Below are 11626 nucleotides of genomic sequence, written 5' to 3' on the forward strand. Positions count from 1 at the left end.
GAGAAGTGAAGTTTTACGAGGAGCTTTCATGTGCTAAATCAAGTTTCTGTAGTTTTTCTTCACATTTGCATTACTAAGACAGGCATCAAAGGGGAACTGTGTTCTAGTTCGATAAAATATTTTAGAAAGTGTTTCATGTTGTTTCTTCCCAAGGATGTTATAGATTACACACATCATTCAGATTTTTTATAAACCTTTGTAATGTCAGTGTAAGGGTGAGCTCTCCTAAACTTAAAAAAAGAAAAAAAAAAGTGTTTCACTCTGTCTCATTCTATAAGCTAAATATTCCTAGTAATTGCATACATTCTCAACAGAGTATACCGCCAACTACTGTGATTATAAAAATGCAACGTCTAGTCTTAACTTGATTACTAGGTATTAGACAGATGACGATAAAGCACCAATGCAGGCTGGTATTAGAGAAGGACACCAGCTTTGGTGCTCTGACAGAACTGGGTTTGAATCCAGCTACCTGACAGATGAAAATTTGCTTGGTGTTCTGTGGAGTATCACAGAGAGCCAACGAATTAGGTGAAGTAGATGAAGGTGTGAGTTTGGATTGAGTGGGTTGTGAAGTGCTCTTCGGAATAGGTGACTCTTGAGATGAATTTTTAAGAATAAAATAGAAATTCACCAAGGGCTTGGGAGAAGGGGAGGGTGCTATGGCAAGGACCAACAGCATACACAAAGACAGTTAGGCATGAAGACTTACAAGGCGGGGGCAAAGGGTCGAGGACTACTGACCCCAAATCAAGGTGTCTGAAGGGCATACAAATGGAAATATTCAGTGGGGTTGGTTGCTTCTGCTTGTTGGACTCATGTGAACTTTAATTGATAAAGTAAGCATTTATTCGTATTACATAGTAGTGAAATTTCCCACTGGGGTAGCAGATTCTTCATTCTAAATTCCTTATCTAAAAAAAAACCAAACAAACCACCAACACCCCCCCCAAAAAAAACCCAGCTATCTAGAACAATGAACTTATGATAAATTTAAAAAAATCTTCCTAACAATATTTTTAAATTATACTTAATTTTTACTTTAAATTACTTTAAATTATACTTACATTTTACTAGATGCTTATACGATTCTTACTTATTCATGTTCCCAGGAAATCTACAGTGTATTGAAAATACTCAACAGCAAAGATAGCTGTTTTACTAGGCGATTAAAAGGAAATTGTGGGTTTGAGTTCAAAACGTCAGTTCTACTAACTGGGATCTAAATATTTTGGAACTCACTACAGTTGGCTAAGGGAGAACTGAGAATGTCATTACCTAAGAAAAGACTTCTAGTAGAATTCTAATAAACCTGACTCAACGAAGGGATCACTCTTCATGGAATTTTTGTTGTTTATTATCACAAATTTTGTTATCACTTTGATCTGAATAAGATGTTCCAAAATAAAATCCAAAAAGCACAGTGTGAACAATGTCTCTTACCTATTAAGTCTCTGAATCCAGTAACAGGTATTCACATACTTATCCAGCAGAGTTTTTGTTTGTTTTGATTTGTAGAAGAAAGCTATGTTGCCACATGTCTACTCAAATAAATTAACGTTACCATCTAAACTGACTCATTTGGAAGGGGCAAGTCTACATAGCAAAAAAGTATGACATGTATGCATGCCAAAAACACTGAAATGAACAGAGTTCTCATTTTCTTCTTGTTTAGTGATGCCATCTCTTGACCTTTACCCTGCACCCTGAGTCAAGCATAGATGCTGAAGTGTAGAATCATAGAAAATGAGAGGATAGGGTGGGGTGAAGGGAAGGGGCCGAAAATAAGGGAGGTGCAATTTCTCAAGATAGGAATTTAGGTAAAAATATGCCCCTGACAAGGCAATTCCAACTTGAAAGACTATCTTCCCCAGCTAGGTGGCATCTAGAACCTATGACTGCCATTCAGAGAAAAAGAAAAAGGAAAAAAGGAATACAACATTTTCCCCTTAAGGCAAAATGAGTTGTTTCTCTTTAATAAATGCATGGACTTAAATTATGGAACCTCAGATTTTATAGTCAAAGCAAAGGAAATCATAAGATAAACAGTTAAAATGTTTTATTGATTAAATGTTATTGTAGCTTTCATGTGTATTTTGTAAAGCAAAACATGGATATTTCATGCAATGCTTCAAGCACAATTTTCTAAAGAAAACCCATAATCATTTGTTCTGATAGGAACTGCATATTCAATAGTGGACAAATCCCATAGCATTATTCTTTTTTCTCACAGTAATGGTAAAGTGTTTTTCAGTGATTGTAAAAAAATCACACCATCTTCTTTCCTTTTACATAGAACTTCATAAGATAATCCACATGCAAGAAAAGCATAGTATAAACAATGTCTCTTACCTACTAAGTTACTTTCCACCACTATGTTCAGGCCATGGCTTGGTGCCACCTTTGACCTCATTTCTTATCACAGCCCCCCACTATCTCTGAGCCCACAGTATTCTCTTGAACCTCTGGCCCCTTATTATTTCATATTTGTATCCCCAGAGCCTAAAAGGAGTCCACTGTTTTTTTTTTACTAAATGAATAAAGAAATAAATAACTTTAGGCTAGAAGTGATGAAACATGTAAATAATATTACAATTAATATTTACAGTTAACAAAGCACCTTCTTTATCTGATTTAATACTCAAAATCATGCTATGAGGTAGATACTTCATATCTCTATTTTACAAATAAGGAAACAAAAGCTCAGAGAGGCTAACTAGGCTTCCCAAGAGCCCAGCTAATGAAGTCACTTAAGCTGAGATTTAAACCCCGATCTTTACTAAATTCCATATACTTTCTACTACATCCTGCTTCCTCTAGAAGTATTATACGCAATGAGTAGAAGCTGAAAGATTATATCTAATATATTGAATTTTGTTCAGGATGAAATAAGAAAGCATTCTATTTTTGAAAAATTCAGAATATTAATAACATTTTATGAATTCTCACATTCCTTTGGTTTATTCTTCTTTATAAATATGAAAGAAGAACCAGCAATGCAAGTTTAATATCACAAGAGAGTTGGCAGTATTTTATTAACCTGCCCTCCTAAGTTGCCTGCAATGGTGTAATTACTGCTATTTATCAGTCTGTGCACATGTACTGAATTACAGCCTAGAGAGGTATAACTTTCACTTACAGAGAAGAAGGTTGGAGGGTGCAAAACATTCTATTGTAATCCTAGGAAGATATTTTTAAAAATTATATTTCCCTTTTGCAACCCCATAATGATTTCTTTTCATGTAATCTTCTCTTTAACTGATCCATAGCTGGAAGATCCACCAGCATCCAGCAGCATGCTCCCCCAAGAACTAGGTCAGTGACAGTTGCCTGCTGCCACCTAGACTTGGCAGTTGAAAGGAGCAGAGATGGCTCCACTATGTGTGTTGCTATATTCCTGACTTTCCAAAGACTGGGAAGTCGAAGGCCTTTACAAGTGTATATTATTTCTCCATGTACATCCCCGTACTTCCCAGCATACAGCATGTCAGTGGACCCTACATGAAGGTTCTAAAAAATGAATCTGAGTAGATAATTTTTAATACTTGTCAATTAGAAATGTGATGCTGCATAGGAGAAAAATACAAAAATTAGGAATAGGTTGGTCAGGGTTTAAGAACATGTGTTGTCCCCACCCTCAACCCCCCCTTTTGGAGGGACACCTTTTACTCAAAAGAGATTCTTCCTGTCTCATCCATTCCCAGTTTAGAATATTGATACATCCTTATGGCTGTCTTTTCTGCTATTATTGCACACTATGAAAAACTGCAAATTTAAAAGAAACTCTGACAAGTGTTTTGAGTAGGAATAGGAAATCTAAACCCAGGATGATTATTTCAGATGATCACAGCTGCCTGCCAGTGCTTTTTTAGGATCATTGTTCAGTGTTTTTGAATGAAAAAACAGTTGAACGTGACTATTCTCTCTGGATCTCCTCCCCTCTGTGCCCACTGTCTGCCTTGCTTTGTAAATGTAGACATGCATTAGCTTCTCTCTTCAGCCTTCCTTTTGTTTGGTCAGGTGTCTCCTTGCAGACAGCTGACCCACAACTCCAGTTCTCACTATTGCCTCTATTGTGAAGACTCTGACTTCCGTTCCTGTAGCTCTGCAGCTTCTTCTAGGTCCCTGATCCATCACCTGAACCCACAACTCTCTAATCTCACTTCAAACTCATGAAGAGTTCAGAGAAGGAAGAATGAGTGTATCATTCCAAGTGTCATGGAGGAGGCCGGGCCTGAACTCACTGTAATGTAGGCTCTTCTACATCAGAACTGCACAGATGGAACTTTTATATTAAGAAAATTTTTTGAATTCTTAGAATTCAACAATATGTCTAATATACAGTCAGTGGTTCCCATTAAATCTAAACTGCTGTCTGAGATCAGTATTAAGTCTGCAGAAAGCTGTGCTTGTTAAAAAAATCACAGAATTAAGTACTTGTTGAAAGAGCCTAGCAAAGTGACCAACATCAGATCCTTGGTGGTCTTGCTGACCTCAGAGCACAGAGGAGGCTCACAACACACTGACTGTGGGCAACCATCAGGCACCATGTGGGAGGAAGTTGGTAATCCTACAAGACAAATCATATTTTGCCAAGACATTTGATTAAAAATTTGGTCATTGATCGGGTCCAAGTTTAATTCCTTTAAGAAATGCAGATATGCACATTGACAGGTGCTCTTCCAACATTTTTTTTAAAATGTACTATAAGCTCTATTCTTTTTTTTTTTTTTTTTGCGGTACGCGGGTCTCTCACTGTTGTGGCCTCTCCCATTGCGGAGCACAGGCTCCGGATGCGCAGGCTCAGCGGCCATGGCTCACAGGCCCAGCCGCTCCGTGGCATGTGGGATCTTCCCGGACCGGGGCACGAACCTGTGTCCCCTGCATCGGCAGGCAGACTCTCAACCATTGCGCCACCAGGGAAGCCCTATAAGCTCTATTCTTGCATCCATCCCAGGCATGTCCACTCCTGCTCTATTTTCTCCATACACTGTGTTTCATTTATATATTCAGGAACATTTTAGTTAGAATAATCAAAGGAAGAAATAAACAACAGTTAATTGGGAAATGGACTAATTCTAGAGCCACAGTGATGGTCATCATAGGAGGAGATGGCTGTGATATAATTGTTCTTCCTCAAGTGACTATCAATAGAGTGGGTTTTGCCAGATCTCCTGAAGCAATTGCTACTATAAAGCTCCATGTGGAGCAGGACTATTGTCCCTCCAAATATAGACCCTCTATGTTTGAGGGCCAAGAAATCCAATGTCAGAATGAAACAATGGAAGTCTGCCCAGAAACTTCTGTAAAAAACGATCCCTTTGATAAAACTGACTAATAAAGAAACACCACAATTGCTCTTTTACCAGTAATCGTTTTAAACATTTGATTATAAATGAAAATTTTGTGGTAGCTTGTGACCAAGAAGATTCACATTTTTATGTGTGCTTCCCAAAGGGAGAGATGTAGGTATAGGATAAGCACAGAAAGAGGAACATAAAATGTGAAGCCCTAATGCCTAGCTCAGGCTTTAGTAGGTGCAGGGCCTACTGCTAAGATACAGATAGAGAGAATATATGCCAACCTTTAAACTGGATCTGAAGCCCTCCCCAAATTGCTCATGGGTGACGAGGCCTGCCTGTGTATTTCCATAGAATCTTGTGCTTTAATATATTGTAATACTAGAGGGTACCTTAACTGTTGTTATTTGTTGTCTTCCCCATGTAGGGGAGGTCTACATCTTATTTCTTTATGCTCAGTACTTAGCATAGTGCATGGCACATAGTGGGTACTCACTAAAAATAAATAAAAAATAGTTGTTAAATTAATGAATATTCCTGTTGGTAAAAAATTTATTATCCACATGGATATGTTTTAACTATAAGGACATATACAGCTGATTTGCTGTCTACTCCCTAAGGTGAATTTTATGTTCTTGATAAATAAGTTGTACATTTGTTTTTGTTTTTTAATTTTATTTATTTATTTTTTGGCTGCACAGCACATAGTTCCCCGACCAGGGATTGAACCTGTGCCCCCTGCATTGGAGGCACAGAGTCTTAACCACTGGACTGCCAGGGAAGTCCCAAGAAGTGGTATGTTTACTCTGTGTAAGGTGTTCTGCTAATCGCTGTGGAGGATACAGAGAATAAAAGATGTAAGGCTCCACCTACCCCTAATCTGATCCCCAGGCTTGTGTGGAATGCTCCTCTTTAACTCACCCTGAATCATCATCTATCAGTTCTTTGAGAGCTTAGTGACTGTGGTACAGGAATAGGTGCTCATTAAATGTCTGGTGAAGGAATGGATAAGTGAATCTACCTGGTGCTTGTGGGCAATTTGACATCAAAAGCTTGGGGCTAACAGCTATCAGTGTAATGATGAAATACTTGAAGCTCTTATGGGCTTTTTTTGTCAGCTGATTGTGGTCAACATTCTTAACATGTAACTGCAGTAGAAGCTCCTTGAAGGCAAGATATTAACTATTTTGATCTTATTCATCATTGTATTCTCAGTCTCAGACACACTGTAGACTATCAGTAAATATTTGCTGAGTTAATGAAGTTTTGAATGTTTCAAGTCTTTGCAGAGAAAATTTGAAAAGTTAACAAATAACAGTGATAGAAAACACAGAGTCAAAGAGAAATAAAATGTTTTGGGGGGCTCACTGTAGTCAAGATCATGTCTTGCGGGGGTGCGATATTTTTATAAATAAAATTTATAAATTTTAATATTTTGGATAGATCTTGAAGAGACAGGTAGAGTTTCAACAGCGTAGATGTCCAGGAGAGGACTGACTTCTCCCTTTTTTTTTTAAACTCTTATTTCAAAGTTACAGAATTCCTTGATTCAGAGACATGGAGTTTAAAAATTATACAGAATTCTTATCTTTATGTCTGCAGAGAAAATCAGTTATTTTTAAGGTGATTTTTTTTTAAATCACATGGAATGTTGATAAACATTTTTTTTTGAGATTTAAAAGAGAGGGGTTTCAGAATTTAATCATGAAATTAATGTTAAGTACTAAAACACATTCCTGTAATGCTTTAAGCTATTTTAGTACCAATAAAAGACTTTAGCCCTTTTTTTAGAACTAAAGCCCATTAAAATCAATAAGATCTTTAAGAAAAATAATTTTACTTTTAGTGATAAATCATAGTAAAAAATATGATGCCTAAAATATTCACCTAACCATGTAAGACATCTGTGTCTCTGCAGCAAGATCAAAACCCTCAAAATTAAGGGCCTTTGGACCCTGCCTGTGTCTATAGTTAACAGATTTCACAACCTGGGAAAGTCTACAAACTCATCTTCCTTGTTGATGAAAAGAGGGGCTTATATGAGAACTGTGCCTCTCAAGCTTTAATGTGCCACTGACCACCTGCAAATCTTGTTAAAATGCAGATTCTGATTTAGTATGTCTGGGGCAGGGCCCAAGATTCTGCATTTCCAGCAAGTTCCCAGGTGATGCCCACGTTGCTGGGTTTTGACCCCACTGTGAGTATCAAAGGATTAGAAATCTTTTGCTTTCTGCTGCCCCAGGATCCTAGGTAAGGTTTCCAGCAAGAAAAGTTTGTTATCAGACATAACCTGGAATTATGGTTCAACTACAAAAGGCTTCTGGAAGTCCTTCTCACTGAATGTGCCCAGTGCTTGGCATTACTTTACCACTTCGACTCATAGGAATAATTTTTCCTGGCACATAGTAGATATCTTTGGCACATAGTAGATTCTTCTTCCTTCATTTCTCCCTGACAAGTGTCAGATCGTAGTGGTAGTTAAATACCAATACTTAATATAATATGCTTTGTGTGACTTTAGGCTCCTTTAGGAATCTGGCCAACAGTTATTGTATCATCCGTCAATCATAAAATCTAATAATAATTTCTTGAGCCCTACTGGGTATAATGGACATAGTATAGACTGTATAATGCAAGGTGTATATCATTATGCTTTACTTGCAGGTGAGGACACTGAAGCTAAGAGAGATATAAGTGAAGTCTAGGGCCACCTAACCAGTAAGAGTGGCCAAGATTTGAACCTAAGTCTTGCTGGGTCCCAAGCTTTGGTCTTTCTACTGTACCACACTGCCTCTCTGAGGGAGGCACAAGACTGGAAAGAGGAAGGTTCAAAGATGTGCATGGCATATTATGGGCTTCTAGAACTTTTTAATATAAGATCACTAAGAGATAATAAAAAGCATCTCCAAATGAAGTACTCAGTGATTATTTCAGAAATAAGTTTTGTGGTAATGCAGAGGTGAAAGGAAGCTGTGTGTGCAAGAATGGCTTGGAAAGGCTTCCCAAAGAAGGGGGACTTTGAGTCAGGTCTTGAAAAATGATTCGGAATTGAAGGAGCAAAGAAGGGAGCATCACAGACAGTGGGGACAGAGGTAGAATCACTTTCCTTCCAAACATGAAAAATTTTAAGGCTTTTTCAGGCAATAAGAAGGGCGTCCACCATGACAGACCATTAATGCCAGACTGAAGAATTTGGATTTCATCCTTTTATCAGTGGGAGACCTCTTTATGTTTATAAATAATATGTCAGAACTATACTGTAGAAAGAATAATATATCGGAACTATACTTGAGAAGGTAACTCTGGCAGCTAGGTATGTGAAAAACTAGAGCTAGAAGAGTCAGGAGGCAGCAAGATAGATGGTTAGTTTTTTCATCTGTAAAATTAGGAAAAAATACTACCTCATAGGGTTGTTTTGAGAATTAGATGAGATACAGCATGTAAAGCACTTAAAATGGTGCCTGGCCCATAGTGTTAAAAAATGTGAGCTATCATGTCAGCTAGGTGTGAAGGCGAATTAGCCTAAATTCTGCGTTTATTCACACTCAACTTTAGAGTTAGTTCTTCCCTTAAAGAGCCTCTTAGTACAGCGTCAGGCATATTGAATATTGTCACTGCTAGGTAGTGTGACAGGTGTCATCATTATTTTCCTCTTTCGCTCTTCCTCCAGGCAGGTGTGCATCTGTGCCATCTTTTCTCTAACTTTACTGTCACAGGGCAGCACAATGACTCTCCTTTGGCTTAATGTTGCTTTGTGGCTTGTATCAATCTTTCCTCCACTAATTCTACCCCAGTTACTTCATGAGAAGGCTTCCTGAGCATGTGCTCTGCTTCGAATGAAAGAAGGGCTGCGATTCTGAGAACAATTTTAAAATAAATGGGTGAGTCCAGGTTTTCTAAGAAAAAGAAACTCAAGGTGGAAGTTCCCTGCAGAAGAATTTGACTGGGAGTGACATTTGACATATATCAGCAGCTTTGGGTTTTCATAGGTTAGTCCTGATTTTAAACCAAGACTTAACATACTGAAGTAAAAGGTATACTAGACATCTTTAGTTAGAACAGAGTCCAGTCCAGAAGAGGGGAGAGAGAGAAAAGATATGGTGTGGGGGAGGAGAGATAAAGTAACAGTCAAGTCACCAGGTCCCCATGCTTCATCCTCACTGAGTAGTCAGATCCCCTTCTGAAGATCACTTCATTTTCTCACATACATAGTGAAAATACCATTTGTGTATGTGCCTTTCATCCAGCATTAATTCTACCAAAATTTATTATCTACTCCTGTGGGCCAGGCACTAGGCTAAGTGCTGTGATACAATAATGAGCAGAAATACACATAGTTCCTGCCTTCAAAGAATGTACAGACTAGGAGCATAGACAGATATTAATCAAATAATCTCCCCCCCGCCAAATGTTATAATGCAGCTATGTCAGAAGCTACAAGGGAGAAGTACATGTGTTACATAGGGCAACAGGAGAAGTGTCCTTGAGGGAAGGAGTGTTGAGCAGTGGTTGCTTATGCCACGCTGGGGGTAACTGGTGTTATAGCCCAAGAAGAGGGAACTGCATGTTCCATTGCCTTGGAAAGAGGGCCAGTGTCCCGGGAACACAGAGCAAGAAGGAGGATGTGACTATTGAGGCTGCAAGAGCAACTGGGGGAAAAACCAAGCCAGGCCTGGCATGTCTTTTCAAAGGATTGTCTTAAAGGGCTGTTGCCATCATCAAGTGAAACAAAGAGCCTAAATTTATAATTCAAAATCTTTAAAAATTATAAAATTCTGAGCAAATGGAAGACAATTTAATTATAATCATGAGTATTGTGTCTCTGAGTTATACTAAGAGAATTGTACCAAATATCATTGTATAGCTTACAATAAGCATTTATTCTACTCATGGAATCAAAGAACAAAGTTTGGCTGTATAATGGGTCATAAAATCCTTTCCAAAGAAAAGTCTAGGTCTCCACCCGTTTGATACATATAAAGTCGGTGATTTCATAGAATCATAAACTCTTAGTTTGGACCTTCCTCACTAACGTGTGACATTTCCAATGTGGCTGATCACACTGAAACTGAGATCCTCTAAGGATGAGGACCTCCTAGCTATCAGAGGCAACTTATTCTTTGTACTTTGAACCTGCTTCAAATTTCTCACTCATATTTTGGGTCAAAACCTGTAAAATAAGGGCAAGGGGGTGGGGGGATGCTAATCTCACAGTGCGCCAAGCGCTTCATATCCATAATCTAACTTAACCCTTACAAAAGCCTTATGAGGCCTAACCTCAGTTTTACAGATGAGAAAACTTAGATGCAAAAAATTGAGCTAATCTGTATTTGTCCAAGCCCATGTAGTAAATAAGTAGCAGAGCCTGACTATGAATACAAGCTGACTTGACTCCAAAGCCACAGTTCTAAGCGTTCTAGAACTATATTTTAGAGCCACTTAAAAAATATTTTGATAGTTACATCATCTTTTGAAAATCTGATGAAATCCAAAGACCTATGCTCTAAAAAGGTGAAAATATGCACAACATTTTGCAAACAGCGTCAGTTTTGGAGACTCACAGATCATAAGGAAATATACCCATGCTATTGTATTTGTTGGTTACCACATTAGCTTCATTAGGACAGAGATCACTGTCTGTCTTAATCATTGATGCATTCCCAGCACTAAGAACGTTGCCTGGCACAGAGCAGGAGCTCAAAAAATAGTTCATGAATAAAATTGATTCCAAATGCTTGGGCCCATTCACCTAATTACTTAGAGCAGGAGGATAAAAGTACAATATGGAGGGGCTGGCTTGGTGCAAAATTCAAGAGAACCACAGAATGACTTCCAAACCCTGATTGTGGACCCCAAGGGACCTTCTGAGTCCAGATTTGAGAAATTATAGGCCAAGTTTGTTTTGTTTTGTTTTGCTTTTTAACTTTAAAATCACTTTCTCTTCTTCTACTCTCAGAAAAGGATATTGTCTTTAATAATTTCTTTTGAAGCTAGAATTTTAAGTACACTAGTAAAAATAGCCCTTCTGAGTAAGTTTTCGGGAAGTATTTGGATAAAAGTGCATAGACCACTTTATCCGACTGCTTCCTAGTGTCACCACTATATTATTTAAATGGATTTTGTTTGTTGTTGGGGAAGTGAGAACTTTAATATGCTTATGTATATCTCTAACGCTGAAGTAAATATCAGCTCTTGGTAAATAACTGTAAGGATATTTTATGTTATTTCTCTCAGGTTTTAAAATAGTTGAAAAGAGGGCTTCCCTGGTGGCGCAGTGGTTGAGAGTCCGCCTGCCGATGCAGGGGACACGGATTCGTGCCCAGGTC

General features: G+C 38.2%; 1 protein-coding gene across 1 annotated transcript in view; it reads left to right on the forward strand.

Moving 5' to 3' along the window:
* Window positions 1–11626, forward strand: part of STARD13 (StAR related lipid transfer domain containing 13) — a 295675-nt gene that overhangs the window by 99425 nt on the left and 184624 nt on the right. The window lies entirely within an intron of this gene.

The sequence above is a fragment of the Delphinapterus leucas genome, chromosome 18 (genome assembly GCF_059928025.1).
Source record: "Delphinapterus leucas isolate spDelLeu-1000000601 "Yukka" chromosome 18, BTC_Dleu_Yukka2, whole genome shotgun sequence".
NCBI lineage: Eukaryota > Metazoa > Chordata > Mammalia > Artiodactyla > Monodontidae > Delphinapterus > Delphinapterus leucas.